At 42.0% G+C, this 16,284-nt stretch overlaps 1 long non-coding RNA gene across 1 annotated transcript; it reads right to left on the bottom strand.

Moving 5' to 3' along the window:
• Positions 1–10,483: 10,483 nt before the first annotated feature.
• Positions 10,484–10,996, bottom strand: LOC142726974 (uncharacterized). Its single transcript, XR_012877175.1, has 2 exons — positions 10,921–10,996; positions 10,484–10,831 (listed from the first exon to the last, which is right to left on the bottom strand). It is a non-coding gene; the product is annotated as an uncharacterized LOC142726974 (long non-coding RNA).
• Positions 10,997–16,284: the final 5,288 nt, after the last annotated feature.

Genomic DNA, 16,284 nt, shown 5'->3' on the forward strand with positions numbered 1-16,284 from the left:
CAGTTACACCAATGTTTAAACGTTCTAACACCATATATCATACGAAAATATTCATTTTGCAGGGTTTACAATAGAATCAGTGAATAAAATATAAAATCATTTTCAAAGAAATTTTTGAGCACATTGGGCTTTTGTCACGGTGGTGATTGTACCCCTGATTTTAACGAGATATTAATAAAGTTTACAAATTTTACTCTTTAGTCACAATCAGTGAATTGGGTGGCAAGGTGATCTGTGATTCTGGCATTGTTTTCTATAAAAAAAACTTATGGCGTTCACCATGCAGGAAAATTAATGTTAACGTTTTATAGTTGGGAACGTTAAGGAAGCGGCGATACCAAATACGTGTACTTTTTTAATGTTTTAAATTTTTCCCTATAATAAAACTTTTATTATGGGAAAAAAGGCGTTTTTTTGTTTATGTAACTTGAAACAATTTTTTTTTATTCAACATTTTTAATAACTTTTTCAAATATTTTTTTCTACTAGGGGACTTGAAAGCCTGATCGCTATTCGAATACACTGCACTACACTACATACATAGTGCAGTGTATTAGACCTGAACTAAGGATGCATGACGGTACGTATTTGTGGACAGCGTGCCTATATGCGAATGAGTCGCAGATGACTTTGGATGAATAGGGATGCGTATTTGAGTAGAATAAAAGCCATTACATTCGTGTGCATGAGGCCTTAGAGTCCATGCTGTTTAGTTTACAGATTATTGCTTAGGCTGGATACAATTGTAGCATATTACTATCCATGAGAAGTATTTGGCTTCTTTGGGTTTTCACTCCGTGTTTTCATCCCATTACAGCAAAGGTTAAAACAGAAATTTTAGCACAAAGGATATTATAAAGTTGTATAACATTTTTTATTTTACAGTGATCAAGGTTTATTTGCAGAGAACCCCTTTAATACTTACACCCATATTGTCCAAGATTCATATCCCTACATCAAGAGAATTAGAAATTCTACAAGTTTCAGTGTACCAACTATTCCTGTCCAATAGTGGAATGAGATGAACTGGACTTTACTAAATATATCACGCCATGAATTATTACTTATGTTACCTATAACCTCATATTTAACCCCTGACTTTTACAGTTATTTTTGGTTTTTCATTTTCGCTCTTTCCTCCCCAACTTCCAGAAGCCATAAGTTTTTATTTTTTGGTCCAAAAAAAACGTATGAGGGATTGTTTTTTGAAGTACAAGTTGTACTTTTTCACGGCACCATTTATTGTACCATATTATATACTGGGAAACGTAAAGAAAATATTTGCTTAATCGTATTGTCTCCGCTTGTAAAGGGAGTCTAATATTACATTTTAGGAAACGGATGCTTAACCCCTTCGCGCTCAGCGACATACTATTCCTTCGTGCTAAGTGCATCGTTCGCGCTCAGCGCTGGAATAGTATGTCGCGGGAGGAACGGCCATTTCGGCCATCTTCCCGACACATACAGGAGCTGTAACAGCTGCTAACTCGTACAACAGTCGCCGCAGCTCCTTCTGCGGAGACTGATCGCTGTGTCCCCGCTGATTAGCCCCTTGGAAGCCGCTTGCAATAGCGATAGCGGCTTCTTAGGGGTTAAGCTGCCATCATCGGCCCGCTACACGATAGCGGCCGGCGATGGTGGCTATAGCAACCGGACGCCTAACAATGGCATCCAGCTGTGCCATTTATGGAATCCTTGCTGTCAGTGAGTAGCTGACAGCTGTAATACACTGAACTACGCATATAGTGCAGTGTATTAGAATAGGGATCAGGGCCTCCTGCCCTCAAGTACACTAGTGGGACAAAGTAATAAAGTTAAAAAAAGTTAAAAAAAAGTTGTGTAAAAATAAGAAAATAAAAGTTTTAAAAGTAACAAAAGTAAAAATCCCCCTTTTTCCCTTATCAGTCTTTTATTATTAATAAAAATAAATAAATAAACAAATAAACTATACATAATTGATATCGCCGCATCCGTAACGGCCTGAACTACAAAAGTATTTTGTTATTTATCCCGCGCGGTGAACGCCGTAAAAGAAAATAATAATAAACCATACCAGAATCACAGTTTTTTGGTCACTTCACTTCTCAAAAAATGGAATAAAAAGAGATCAAAAAGTCGCATGTACCTAAAAATGGTACTGATCTAAACTACCGTTCGTTACGCAAAAACAAGTCCTCACACGGCTTTCCTGATGGAAAAAAAGACAAAAACTGTATGGCTCCTAGAATAAGGCAACATAAATGTAAATGATTTTTAATAAAAATTATTTTATTGTGCAAACACCATAAGACATAAAAAAAAACTATAAACATTTGGTATCGCCGTAATCGTATCGCCATGCTGAATAAAGTGAATATGTTGTTTATAGCGCACGGTAAACGCTGTAAAAAAAATAGAATAAAAAACAATAGAAGAATTGCTGCTTTTTAGTCTCCACGCCTCTTAAAAATAGAACAAAAACTGTATTCTAGTAGTGCTGTATATCCCTCCGCCTTATTCTAGCACTGTACTGAAACGAGTTACGGAGAAACTCTCTAGGTGGCCTGAGGTACCGCTAATCGTAATGGGGGATTTTAATGCAGTGATGTCTGAAGGGTTGGATAGGTTTCATAGGGGAGGAGGGGGGCAAAGAGGAGACCTGACTGCCTTTGGAAGATTAAATGAGGAATTGGGTCTGCGGGATATTCCGAGAGATAAACTTCCAGGGGTGAGGCAGTACTCGTGTGCATCATCCACATTTCAGTCACTTTCGCGAATAGACTTGGTAGCATGCTCAGCTTCAGCAGTGCCGTACATAGCGCAAATTGAATACCTACAGAGGGCGTTGTCAGACCACTCTCCGATGGCGGTGACGATGGAAGTGGGTGTAAGGCATACCAGGAACCCCGGGAATTGGAAGCTGAATGCGTTTTGGCTAAGATTGATGGATGGCGGGGAAATACGGAACCTGGTTAAAGAATATTTAAATTTTAATACTGAGTCAGTGCTGCGAGGGGTGTTATGGGATGCCATGAAAGCATGGTTGAGGGGAGTATTCATTCAACATATTAAACGAATTAAAACTAAATCTAGGCAATTGGGAGAAAGTTTAGAGGTTCGGGTGACAGAAACAGAAGGGAGACATGTAGAAGAGGGGTCCGAGGAGACACTTAGACATTGGGTGGAGGCACAGACGTTGTTAAACTAACTAACAATGGTGGATAATAAACGATTATTCCTTAAACAGAAATATTATGAAGAAGGGGAAACGGCGGGGAGAATACTCGCTAGGATGGCAAAGCCGCATGGGAGTAATAATTTCATTCATGGCCTTAGGGGGGAGGGGGGGAGGGTGGAGACACACACACGTGGCAAATCTTGCAAATATTTCAGCGGTTTTATACTGACCTATATACATCCAAAGTGCATTACGACACACAGCAATTGGACGAGTACCTGGGAAACATTAATTTGCCTACCTTGGGCCGGGAGGACTGTGAAAGCTTGGAGGCACCTATTTCACTGGAGGAGTTGGAACAGGCGATAAGGGATATGGCAAATGAGAAAGCTCCGGGTCCAGATGGGTTACCGGGGGAAATCTATAAGGAATATGGGACGGAACTAGCGCCAGAATACTTGAGTACTTTGCAGGATAGTTTTGACAGAGGTAAAATACCAGACTCCCTATATGAGGCTACGATAGTGGTTCTCCCAAAAGAGGGGAAAGACAGTCAATTACCGGAGTCCTACAGACCAATATCCTTGTTGACATCGGATGTCAAGATTTTGGCAAAGATATTGGTGCTGCGGCTGAACAGGGTGGTAAAGCATGTTGTGCATGAAGACCAATCGGGGTTCATGCCCTCCAAATCGACGGCTGTCAACCTCAGGCGGCTGTTTTTAAAACTTCAGGCGACACCGGATGATCAAGGAGGAAGGGCGGTGCTAACGTTAGACGCCGCAAAAGCGTTTGACTGCGTAGAATGGGGGTACCTATGGCGAGTAATAGAAAAGATGGGATTCGGCCCTAACTTCGTGAAGTGGGTACAGTTGTTGTATGTGGCCCCTACAGCCCGCATACGGGTGAATAGTGCAATGTCCGAGAAATTTTCACTGGCCCGGGGTACGCGCCAGGGGTGCCCACTGTCACCATTGCTATTCGCCTTGGCGGTAGAGCCACTGGCGTGCCTCATAAGACAGGAGGAGCATATAAGAGGCTTGCAATATGGGGAAATGGAGGAAAAAATTTCACTATATGCAGACGATATTTTAATATATATGACGGACACTGAGAATACACTGAAGGTAATAATGGATACGATCACAAGGTTTGGGGAGTTCTCAGGATTAAATATTAACTGGACCAAGTCTGCTCTGATGCCACTTGACACGGTGAATATGGTAGATACTGGAGTGGGACCCCGGATTCCGATAGTCTCTGAATTTACGTACCTAGGGGTTAAGGTGACGGCTAGGGTCCAAGACTATATGTCTTTGAATGTTTCACCACTGCTGCTCAAGGTGAAACATAAGGTGGATGCCTGGAACAGGCTCCCGCTCTCTGCTCTGCGGAGGACTAATCTAATCAAGATGATCCTTATGCCTCAAGTTTTATATATTCTTCATAACTCCCCAGTATGGATACCTAAGCACTGGTTCAGACGATTGCACAATCTCTTTCGGGATCTGGTCTGGAAAAAATGGGTTCCAAGGATTAAATTGGAGAAATTGCAATTGCCTAAAGACGAAGGGGGGGGGGGGGTAGCGCTGCCAAATGCCTGGATATATTACCTGGCTGCCCAGAGCCAACAATTTAAGGGGTGGGAGGACACAGAGACCTGGGGCTCCAGTGCACGTTTATTGTCATATTTGGGGGGAGGACTCAACCCACTAGAGGGTCTGGAAGCGCATACCTTTAAGAGATTGGCGAGTGCTAAACCAACGTTACTCCTGATACATAAAATATGGTGGCAGTGCAAACAGATCCTGGGAGTGGGAATGTGTACCAAATATACTCCCCTATGGCATAATCCGGTCTTGTGGGAATTATACCAATTAGAGGGCATGCAAAAATGGGAATCGGCAGGGGTTAGGCGATTACAACACCTGTATGATGATAACGGGCTGAGATCATTTCAGCAGTTGAAAGACCTATTTCCACTGGAGCACAATATGTTTTACCAATATTTGCAGATCCATCATGCCCTACAGGCGCAGGCGCATGTGGTGGACCTGACGGTCTGTGCTCTTGGGGTCCTAGAGTATGTGGGACGGGCTGACACGACCAAAGGCCTGATCTCAATGGCGTACAGGAGCTTACTGTCCAAACACTTGGGAAACCCAATGGTGCTGGTAAAAGCGAAATGGGAACAGGATGTCGGTCCATTGACCGAGGAGGAGTGGGAGATATTAGCGTCCACATGTCACTTATCGCTCAGTCTGGCGCAAAGGAGATCACAACTCTTCCTGATACACAGAGTGTACCGCACCCCGTGGGTATTAAAACAGATGGGTATTAGAGCGGATGCTAAATGTCGTAGGTGCACGGAGGAGAAGGCGGACATATTGCATATGTTTTGGTCATGTGAGGCCCTGAGGACCCTATGGGGGGAAATATTGGACCTGATAAAGCAGGTGTATGGTTGGGAATTGGCGGCAGACCCTAAAGTTATGTTGTTGGGAGCGGTGGGAGAATTGGAGAGTGACAGAATGGCAAGCCTGGCAATTGCCAAGATATTATATCAAACGAGGAAATGCATTGCTAAACACTGGCTGGACGCGGAGCCACCAAGGATGAGGGAAATTGTAGGAATGTTGAACTATAATATCCTGATGGAGCATAAGATATTTTCTAAAAGGGGCACGGAAAAAAAATTTGAGAAACAATGGAGCAGATGGATGGCCTGTCCTGAGGTGCTGACACCTGAACTGAGCAGACTAAGGGCGAGAGTCGTCTGAGGAACTGGAGGTGATAGAGTCTGGAGTAAAGAAGGGGTGGTGGGGAAACTTGATAAGAGACATGTGCTCTGACCAGGAATGGTACTAGAAACAAACGGCGGAGATATAGTGGGGGGCTGTGCGGGGAGGGGGGAAAGGGGGGAAAGGGGGGAAGTTGGGGATTTCCTGATATGCTGTCACTATTGTATACGATGTTGGAAAATTGTAATGTGAATGTTAATGTGTTATTTCATTTCTGTGTTCGTATCAATAAAATTGGATTGTTTTAAAAAAAAAAAAAAAAAAAATAGAGCAAAAACTGATCAAAAAGTCACATGCACCCCATGAAAACTACAATGAATTCCTCAAGGGGTCTAGTTTCCAAAATAGTGTCACTTTTGGGGGGTTTCCACTGTTTTGGCACCACAAGACCTCTTCAAACTGGACATGGTGCCTAATAAAAAGGAGGCCTCATAATCCTCTAGGTGGTTCTTTGCTTCGGAGGCCGGTGCTTCAGTCCATTACCACACTAGGACCACATCTGTGATATTTCTCAAAACTGGAGAATCTGGGCAATAGGTATTGAGTAATGTTTCTCGGGGTAAAACCTTCTGTTTTACAGAAAAGAAAAAGGAATAAAAACAATTATCTTACAAAAAAACTGAAATATGTAAATTTCACCTCTACTTTGCTTTAAATTCTTGTGAAACACCTAAAAGGTTAATAAACTTTCTGAATGCTGTTTTGAATATTTTGAGGGGCCTAGTTTCTAAAATGGGGTGTTTTATAGGGGTTTCTAATATATAGGCCCCCCCAAAGCCACTTCAGAACTAAACTGGTAACTTAAAAAAAAAAAAAAAGAGGCTTTTTCTTATACCACACCCCAATGTACTGTATGGCCGTGTCCAGGATGCGTTATGAGGCAATACTTCGCTTCTTACATTATACTGATAATGAGCAGCGCCCACCCCGAGATGACCCCAGTTTTGACCGTTTGTATAAACGGAGACCCCTATTAGACCATTTTAGTGCCCGGTTTTCCAAAGCATACACCCCCGAGAATTGTATTTCTATTGATGAGTCCCTGGTCCATTTTAAAGGGAGGCTTCAATTCCACCAGTACCTGCCGTGTAAGAGGGCAAGGTATGGCGTGAAGATGTATAAGTTGTGCGAGAGTGCATCAGGGTATACTTACAAGGACAGCAGTATTCAGCCCTTAGAATGCCCCCCCTTACTGGGAGTTAACGCAAAAATTGGGTGGGATTTGGTGCACCCACTGCTGGACCAGGTTTACCACCTCTAACTGGATAATTTTTATACCAGCGTCCTACTCTTCAAGTGCCTCGCTTCCAGAAGTACTGTGGCATGCGGCACTGCTAGAAGAAATCGGAGAGGCCTCCTGTGAAGGATTTGCCTGACACAGCTTCTGTGTCAATGCCCGTGGTTAATAAGCCTGCATCTGTGTCTAGGTCTGCTAGAGTGACTCGATCTGCTACCACTCAGGCTGGTAGGCTGAGGAGTGGGAGAGCCTATCGCAGCCTGGCCAGACGGTTCTAGCTCCCGCCCTTGGTCTACTTATAACTTCATTTGATGCTTGTCCTTTGCCTGTGATTCTCTTGTTTCCTGGCTCTGCTGTTTCTGCTGTTACCATTGACCTCTGCTTCATATTGACCCTGGCTTGACTGACTATTCTCCTGCTCTGCATTTGTTAACACGTACACTCCTGGTTTGACTCGGCTCATCCACTACTCTGTTGCTCACGGTTTTGCCGTGGACAACTGCCCCACTTCCCTTTGCTTTTGTGTACCCTTGTCTTGTTTGTCTGTCGTGCACATATTGAGCATATGGACCGTCGCCCATTTGTACACCGTCGCCTAGGACGGGCTGTGAAAGTAGGCAGGGTCTGAGTGGCGGATAGATTAGGGCTCACCTGTCTGTCTCCCTATCCTGACATTACACCTCCCTAAGACACTGCTTGGGCAAACAAGAAGGGGTGGAAGCAGGGCACATTCTAGCAGCAACATATTGTGTGTTAAGTACAAGGACAAGAGAGATGTCGTTGTATTGACAACAATACATGGCCATACCAGTGCCCATGTACCTGTACGAGGTACCAGTACAGAGAACCCCAAACCAGACTGCATCCTGGACTACAATAGGTGCATGGGAGGGGTGGACTTGTCAGATCAAGTCCTGAAGCCCTACAGCGCCATGCGGTGTGGTATAAGAAGCTGGCCGTGCACATCATTCAGATTGCATTGTTTAATGCGTACCTACTACATCGATGTAAAGGCCAGATGGGAACTTTCCTGGAATTTCAAGAGGTGGTTATCAAGAACCTAATCTTTAGGGACCATGAAGGGGGGCACCAAGTACTTCTGGAAGCAAGGCAACACACATCGTACCAGGGCAATACTTTCCAGGAGGAGTTCCCCAAACTGGCAAGAAGGGAAAAAGTCAAAAGAAGTGCAAAGTATGCTATAAGAGGGGGATAGGGTAAGACACAATATATCAATATGACACGTGTCCCGAAAAACCAGGGCTCTGTATGAAAGTGTTTTAAAATGTATCATACATCCCTTGATTTTCAATCTACCCCAGTTTTACTTACCATGATGCACTCCGCACAGCTTATCCCCCTCATCTTTACACTCTGGGCCCTGCTGTCTGCCCAGGCAGCTGTTAACATCCACATGTAGGGTATTGCTGTACCCGTGAGAACCCACATTACTGTTTATGGGATGTATGTCTCCGGTGGCGCATGCTGGGCACAATATATCGGACACTGAAATGGCATATATGTATAGAAAATTGCAAATCTCACTCTGCACTATCTGCTGCGCATTATCTTTTAAACAATACCTGTGGGGTCAAAATGCTCACTACACCTCTAGATGAATGCCTTAAGGGGTGTAGTTTTTAAAACGGGGTCACTTCTCGGGGGTTTCAACTGTACTGGTACCTCAGGGGCTTCTGCATACATGACTTAGTACCAGAAAATCCCCAGTAGGCCAAATGGTGGTCCTTTCCTTCTTAGCCCTCCCATGGGCCCAGTTTATCACACATTTTTTTTAATTCACAGCCCATTTCAAATAAATTCTGAGAATAAACTGTGGGGTCTAAATGGTCACAACACCCATAAATGAATTCCTTGAGGGGTTTAGTTTCCAAAATGGGGTCACTTCTGGTGGGTTTCCATTGCTTTGATACCTCTGGGGCTCTGCAAATTCGACATGGCACCCGAAAACCAATCCAGCAAAATCTGGACTCCAAAGAACACATAGCGCTTCTTTCCTTCTGAGACCTCCCATGGGCCCAAACGGCAGTTTATCACCACAAATGGGATATTACCGCACTCAGGACAAATTGGGCAACAAAATGGGGCATTTTCCATGCGAAAATAAGAAATTTTGATCAAAAATGACATCTTATTGGAAAACATTTCATCTTTTTAATTTCACAGCCCAATTCAAAGACGCTCTGTGAAAAAACTGTGGGGTCAAAATGGTAACAACAACCATAAATGAATTCCTTGAGGGGTGCAGTTTCCAAAATGGGGTCACTTTTGAGGGATTCCTACTTTTTTGGCACCTAAACACCTCTTCAAACCTGGCATGCTGCCTAAAATATATTCTAATAAAAATGAGGCCCCAAAATGCACTAGGTGCTTCTTTGCTTCTGGGGCTTGTGTTTTAGTCCAAGAGCACACTAGAGCCACATGTGGGACATTTCTAAAAACGGCAGAATCTGTAAAATACATATTTAGTAGTGTTTCTCTGGTAAAACCTGTGTTACAGAAAAAAATAGAATAAAATTAAATTCAGCAAGAAAAATGAAATTTGCAAATTTCACCTCCACTTTGCTTTAATTCCTGTGAAATGCCTAAAGGGTTAAAAAAAACTTTCTAAATGCTGTTTTGAATACTTTGAGGGGTCTAGTTTTTAAAACGGGAAGTTTTGTGGGTGTTTCTAATACATAGGTGCCTCAAAGCCACTTCAGAACTGAACAGGTACCTTAAAAAATAGGATTTTGAAATTTTCTTAAAAATATGAGAAATTGCTGTTTATGTTCAAAAAATCATGCCAATCTAAAGTAGAATTATGGGAAATGTGAACTAGTAAATATTTTGGTTGGTATAACCATCTGTTTTACAAGCAGATGCATTTTTTACTTTAGAAAAATTCTATTTTTTCTACATTTTCTCTAAATTTTGCAATTTTTCATTAATAAACACTGAACATATCAACAACATTTTACAGCTAACATAAAGCCCAATGTCTCACGAGAAAACATTCTCAGAATCGCTTGGATAGGTTTAAGCATTTCGACATTATTACCACATAAAGTTAAATATGTCAGATTTGAAAAATGGGCTCTGAGCCCTAAGTCCCGAACTAGGCTGCGTCCTTAAGTGGTTAAGCAACTATCAAATATATCAATGTTTTACATCTCCTAGCACTCTTTGTCCTAAAGTATATAATCCAGTACATATGGCGGCACGTTCCATACACTCTGTATTGTGTAAGTTGCAGCCGCGCACATAACAATTACCAGTCACACTTATGGATTGATGTTAATGATTTATTTAAGGTTTTTGTGGATCAAAATATATAATGGTAAAGATGACGGTAATACAAGATCCAGCAAAAACTACGGAATATGTCACAGTATATACTGTAGTATCAGTTAGGGGTGGAAAATCTGGATTCGACAGACACAAGAAGAGATGACATATTGTCCTGTTCTGAACCTGGTCTTCTGGGTGATATTGATGCCCTGGTGACCACATTGATGTCTCTTCAGTGACAGATGTTGTAGAAATGTTAAGTCTCGCCATTGGAATTCTTGTAAGATGGCGGATTCTGCCCTTGGTTGTTATTGGTGTTGATGTTCTGTTGATATCTGCTGACTTGTTCTGGGGGGAGAAGCACACAACCCTATTAAATATTGATCATTCAGGCTGCTTGATAAATATAGAGAGGGGACACATCCAGAGGAACTTACCTTTCTATCAGCATTGATGGTGGCTCCTCCGGTGACAGGGAGCGCTATTCTCGCCAGATGTACTGCGGAATTGATGTTTATGCTGCAAGACAAATATTTGCTATTAATGTTCTATAATGTGTGTTTCTTAGCAGACACAAAATCTAGAAGACTTTTTAAGGTGATTTGAGGTAAATAAATTTCTTAATTGATCCTTGGCGTCACACTACAAACCTTGAAGATGGTTGATGCAAGCAGTGGGTCTGACCTAGAGCTGTGCTCGGTATTGGTTCAGAGTGCACAAGACCTATAGGAGGTGCACGAATAGGGTCCCAACCCAATCGTATGTAGAGAAGTATTCGGCACACAGACAAATATGATTCAAAACTTCTTTTGTTTTATTTGTATTGTATTCAAATGCCATGGGCGGAGTGCAACGTTTCGGTCCTAGAAGACCTTCGTCAGGCACTGGAACCCTGTTGGCGTGGATGTATCCTGCTGATGAGCACTGCTGTTCATATCGCGGCTTACCGCGCCAAAAACTAGCGGTAAGCCGCGATATGAACAGCAGTGCTCATCAGCAGGATACATCCACGCCAACAGGGTTCCAGTGCCTGACGAAGGTCTTCTAGGACCGAAACGTTGCACTCCGCCCATGGCATTTGAATACAATACAAATAAAACGAAAGAAGTTTTGAATCATATTTGTCTGTGTGCCGAATACTAGAGCTGTGCTCTTCAGCATGTTACCGGAACTTTCTAATATTCCGATGTTTTATGCCCCGGAGATTGTAACTGTTCCTTAGGAGTCCTGCAAGATGCCAAGTAATGTCTTCCATCAATAGCAATGTTTCTTGTATCCATCATTTTTGCTTAGAAGCTAATGCATCATAAAATCCAGTTGTTCCATCCATTCAGATGACCGGTTCCTTTAGGAAACTCATTGTACTATACTACATACATGCTTACAGTTGGGGAAGTTGTTCCCCAAAGCCCACAACCTTCATTCAGAAATGAAAACGTGTCTAAATACAAGGAGTTGGAATTTTAAGATTGAAAATACTTATTTACACTTTAGTTAAATTAGTTGATAAAATAAATTACAGATACAGAGGAAAACCTAAGAGATGGAAGAACATTTTCACCGCAAACATAATAGACAACTACAAAGCTCTTACCTGTAAGGACATGAACAGATGCAGCTACTTTTTTTGTCCTTTCCTCCTAATGCCCGTTACATAGATTTTACGATCAAAGCGTCCACCAGCCAAGGGGATGCTGGAATGAGAAATATATTTATGTAAGACATATAATAATGTTAGCAGGTAACCACACTTTGCTTAGTTTCACATCCTATAATCCTCCAGTACTGTCACCAAGGTGTACAGCCACCTGCCCCAAAGTGTGAGCTCTGGCTATAAGGACCATGTAGTAATGACGGCTACTGAAAGTATCATACCAACAACATGGAGGAAAACATGACTTACTCATCTGAACCGGGCCTGATCTTTACTTCAAAGATGCCAAAAACAGGTCGGTGGTCTGAGGTCTTCAAAACAGGGCAAGAGTCGTATCTCAGGACTCGCACATCTCCCTCACATTGGCTTTTAAACAACACCCTGTCCTGTAGAGGTCATGAAAATAACAAATATCATTAGTGAAATCATATTATAATAGATTATTAAACTGCAAAACAACATAGACCTAAATGTTGGGCCTACTTTATTTATATTGCAGAATATTGAGACTTTATTGCATTTTAGGTTTGACTTGGTCACACAGATTTCATTAAATAAGTATCCTTGACCCATACTGGGCAACGACATATTACACTGGGAAACTGTGATGACAAACTCACTACATAAAAGTAAAATTAACTGAAAGCTTTGTTCATAAGAAATTACTCTTCCAGCTATAAAAATAACAATTCATTACATTGGGGGAGGGGATTCATTATATAATGGGTGCTCTGGCCCATGGATTCTATTGTCTCTCAAGCTCTGTAGACCTGGAAATAAGATATCTTACCGTATATGATGGAATTCTCTGCTTTGCTGATGTATCATAGGTGTCTGTGCCAATGTCAAACTTATATGTAGGAAGGAAATCAATGGTGTGCTCCTTGAACCCTAGAAATATGGACCCTTAAGTTGAAAGAAAAAAAAGTAGTCAGTATTAAAAAAAAAAAGGAGCAATTGATAATTTTAGCACTATATAAGAATTTGGGGAACATATCAACCATCATGTCAGTGATTTGTATTAATCTGTGGAAGTGGTTGTGGTATTAAAGGGGTTTTCCAACTTCTAACAACTAATGACATACTCACCAGATAGGTCATCAGTACATGATCTGTGGTGGTCCGACACCCGGACCCTGCACTAATCAGCTGGTCCGGTGCCTTTGAGCACCGGACGTACATGCCGGATGCAGTTGGCGCCGGCCACGGAATTGCAGCCGAGCTGCAGTACTGCAACTCTGCTCCTATTCAAGTGAATAGGAGGCAGACCTGCAGTTATGCATCATGGCAGCTATGCTATGTAAGGAGCCAACTGCTACCGGCTCCGTACATAGCATTGTGTGGCATAACATCCGGTGCCCGCAGGCCACTGGAGCAGCTTAACGGTGCAGCGTCCAGGTGTCGGACCCGCACCGATGATATACTGATGACCTATCCGGTGGATAGGTGATCAGTTGTCAGAAGGTGGAGAACCCCTTTAATGAAGGTTGAGGAGTGATAGAGATCTGTCTACTAGTAAATATACCATTGTTCTTGGCTTCATTCAGATGGTCGTGTTTGAGGAGACTGGACATATCTTTTCCTTCGATCTTCTGCAGAAGAGATTCCACATTTTTTCTGTCCTCTTTAAGTTGAAAATTGAGGTCTCCAAACCAAAACACCCGATCAAAGCGGCTGGTGACGTCCACTGTAGAATAAAAATAAATAAAAAAATTATAGCACATGACTGCATTAGACTCAACGGAGACAAATAGAGAGATAAAAGGATCCATAGGTTCAACCACATAAGTAATACTCACAGGCATTGGAGTTGATTCTTTCCGGAATAATTTGAGGCAGACGGAGACCCTCAGTAATGGTTTTATAGTCCTGGATCCTCTTGTTGACTGCCCCAACTGCCAACAAAAAAATACATATTAGCAGTGGCGGATGATCATATGGGCGGCCCCAATCGCATATTATTTTCAAAAAAACACATTGCAGCGCGCCACCGCCGCTAATGGAGAGGAGGGGTGGGTGTGAGGGATTATACGGCCGCACCGTCCGCCCTGCTGCCTCTCAGAGGGGGAGGCGGCGCAACTGAAACCAGCCGCCGCCACCCCCTCCTGCACTAATTCTACCTGCGTGTATCTGTATTACTGGCCACTCACAACATAGAATGAGATTGATAGATTAGAAAAAGTTTGATCAAACTGGAACAAACCTTTTATTTTTACCAAAACATAAGTACAGATCTCTTGATATCATCCCATATATTTCAGTTAATTATCAAATAGCAGCAATTTTATACAAAGTAAAACTGTACATGGTCATATATTAATATTGTAAATACTTACATCTCAGATGTGAATTAATAAAAAGGAAAGATGTTCCAAAGACGGTGAAGGCAACACCCAAGGCTCCTTTAGTTTTCACATGGTGGAATAGCCTGGTTGTTACATGGGTGTGCTCTACCTCTGTATAAGAAATTAAACACAAAAAGACGGGTCAGTGGTTAAGAGTACTACATGCAACAATGGAATAGCAATTATTTCCAATTAAACTATGGAAATATTACTAGAACATAATTTCATACTTTGTAACTGTGGTGTGAACTTTTAGATCTCCAATACTCAGAAGTCAAGAATCTGAGAGCCAAGCTCTTAGGCATCTAAGTCTAATAACTAAATAAGATGTTCCAGCTAATGACTACATTCAACACTTCTTATGTAGACGTAGGAATGTGAATCTTACCTGAGCAGAACCAGATTAGTTCCCGTCGAACAAAGATGGTGAGATACAGGACTCCGAGCCCGGAGGAGTGGTATAATACATAGTGTGGTCCAAGGGTCTCCTGTAATTTTATCTCCCATTCCCGTCTACAAGAAGACACAATTTCAGATTTACATATTAATAAATGACACAAGATTAAGATACTCAACTCATCTGTATCAACACTCCATATAATAATAACCTCTGGGGATACATTTTGAAAATTAAGGAGTGATAATACAATAAGTAGAGCATTGAGAGAGAATTTGTATCAGCCGCCCTGCTGTCCATCTGCAGTCATAGGCTGGTGTAAGACAACCTGAGAAGACTTACCTGTTTGGACATCCTTCCTGAACGCCAATAACATAAATGTCTTTCGTATCATCTGATGGTAACAGCAGATCCTCCACATTTTGCGGGTAATCCTGTTCAAAATATACAAACATTAATATTGTATACAAAGAGCGCCAACTCAACTGACATAGGGTAGAATATAACCTGTCTATGTGATATTCAACTACAAACTAAAGAGACATGGTTACTGGCCCATTTCATCCAACTTGAGCTCGGGCACACTGATGGGTCACAATAAATATTGTACATTACTTCTCACCTTTCCCTCCATATTCCAGGTGGCAACATATAGTCTCAACCGTCTATCTGGGAAATAGCGATCCAGTTCTCTAGCGCCGATCACAGCGCTGCTGCCAAAGTTTCTGTGAAGATATGGGGAGAATTAAAGATCTAGTGACTGTTATACCACAGCTCTGGATATCTGAGCAATGTATGAGAATTATTAGTTACATACCTTTTACAGATATTTTTGGAGCGCAGGCGGGTCAGCAGGCTGAATGCGCTCTTCTTGGTGTTCTTTGATGTAATGTCACAATATTTGCTGTGACTAAGATCGCTGGATTTTTCATCTGCCATATCTTTGATGACAGAAAACTTCTGGAGCGAGATGTTAGGCTCCTCCATAGTTGGTATGTCTCCCATCAGATTTCCTTCATCAGGAATTTGGGAGACGTGATATTTCTTAGATTTTTTCCAAAAGGGCATGGTTGTTTAATGCCCGGGTGCAAAACTGCACCAATGTCCTTGGTAGAAAACCAGGAGACAGTCAAGATAGAATTTGACTAATCGCCTCTAGTTCTCCGAAAATAGGACAAATCGCTAACCGTATAAGCAACACAGTAAGTAACACAGTGTCAATCCAACAGCAAGACCTAGAAAGACCAGAAAACTATAAGGGAGTCGTTACTTGTGATGAAACTAGCTGGAAAAATTAGTTATTAAATAGGGTATTCCTATAACAGAATATTGTCAATCATAAGTGTCAGAGGATCACATGACCTGGGAGCCCCTGTTGATAACATTGTATTAGGTTTGGAAGCTG

The sequence above is a fragment of the Rhinoderma darwinii genome, unplaced genomic scaffold, assembly GCF_050947455.1.
Source record: "Rhinoderma darwinii isolate aRhiDar2 unplaced genomic scaffold, aRhiDar2.hap1 Scaffold_646, whole genome shotgun sequence".
Lineage (NCBI taxonomy): Eukaryota > Metazoa > Chordata > Amphibia > Anura > Rhinodermatidae > Rhinoderma > Rhinoderma darwinii.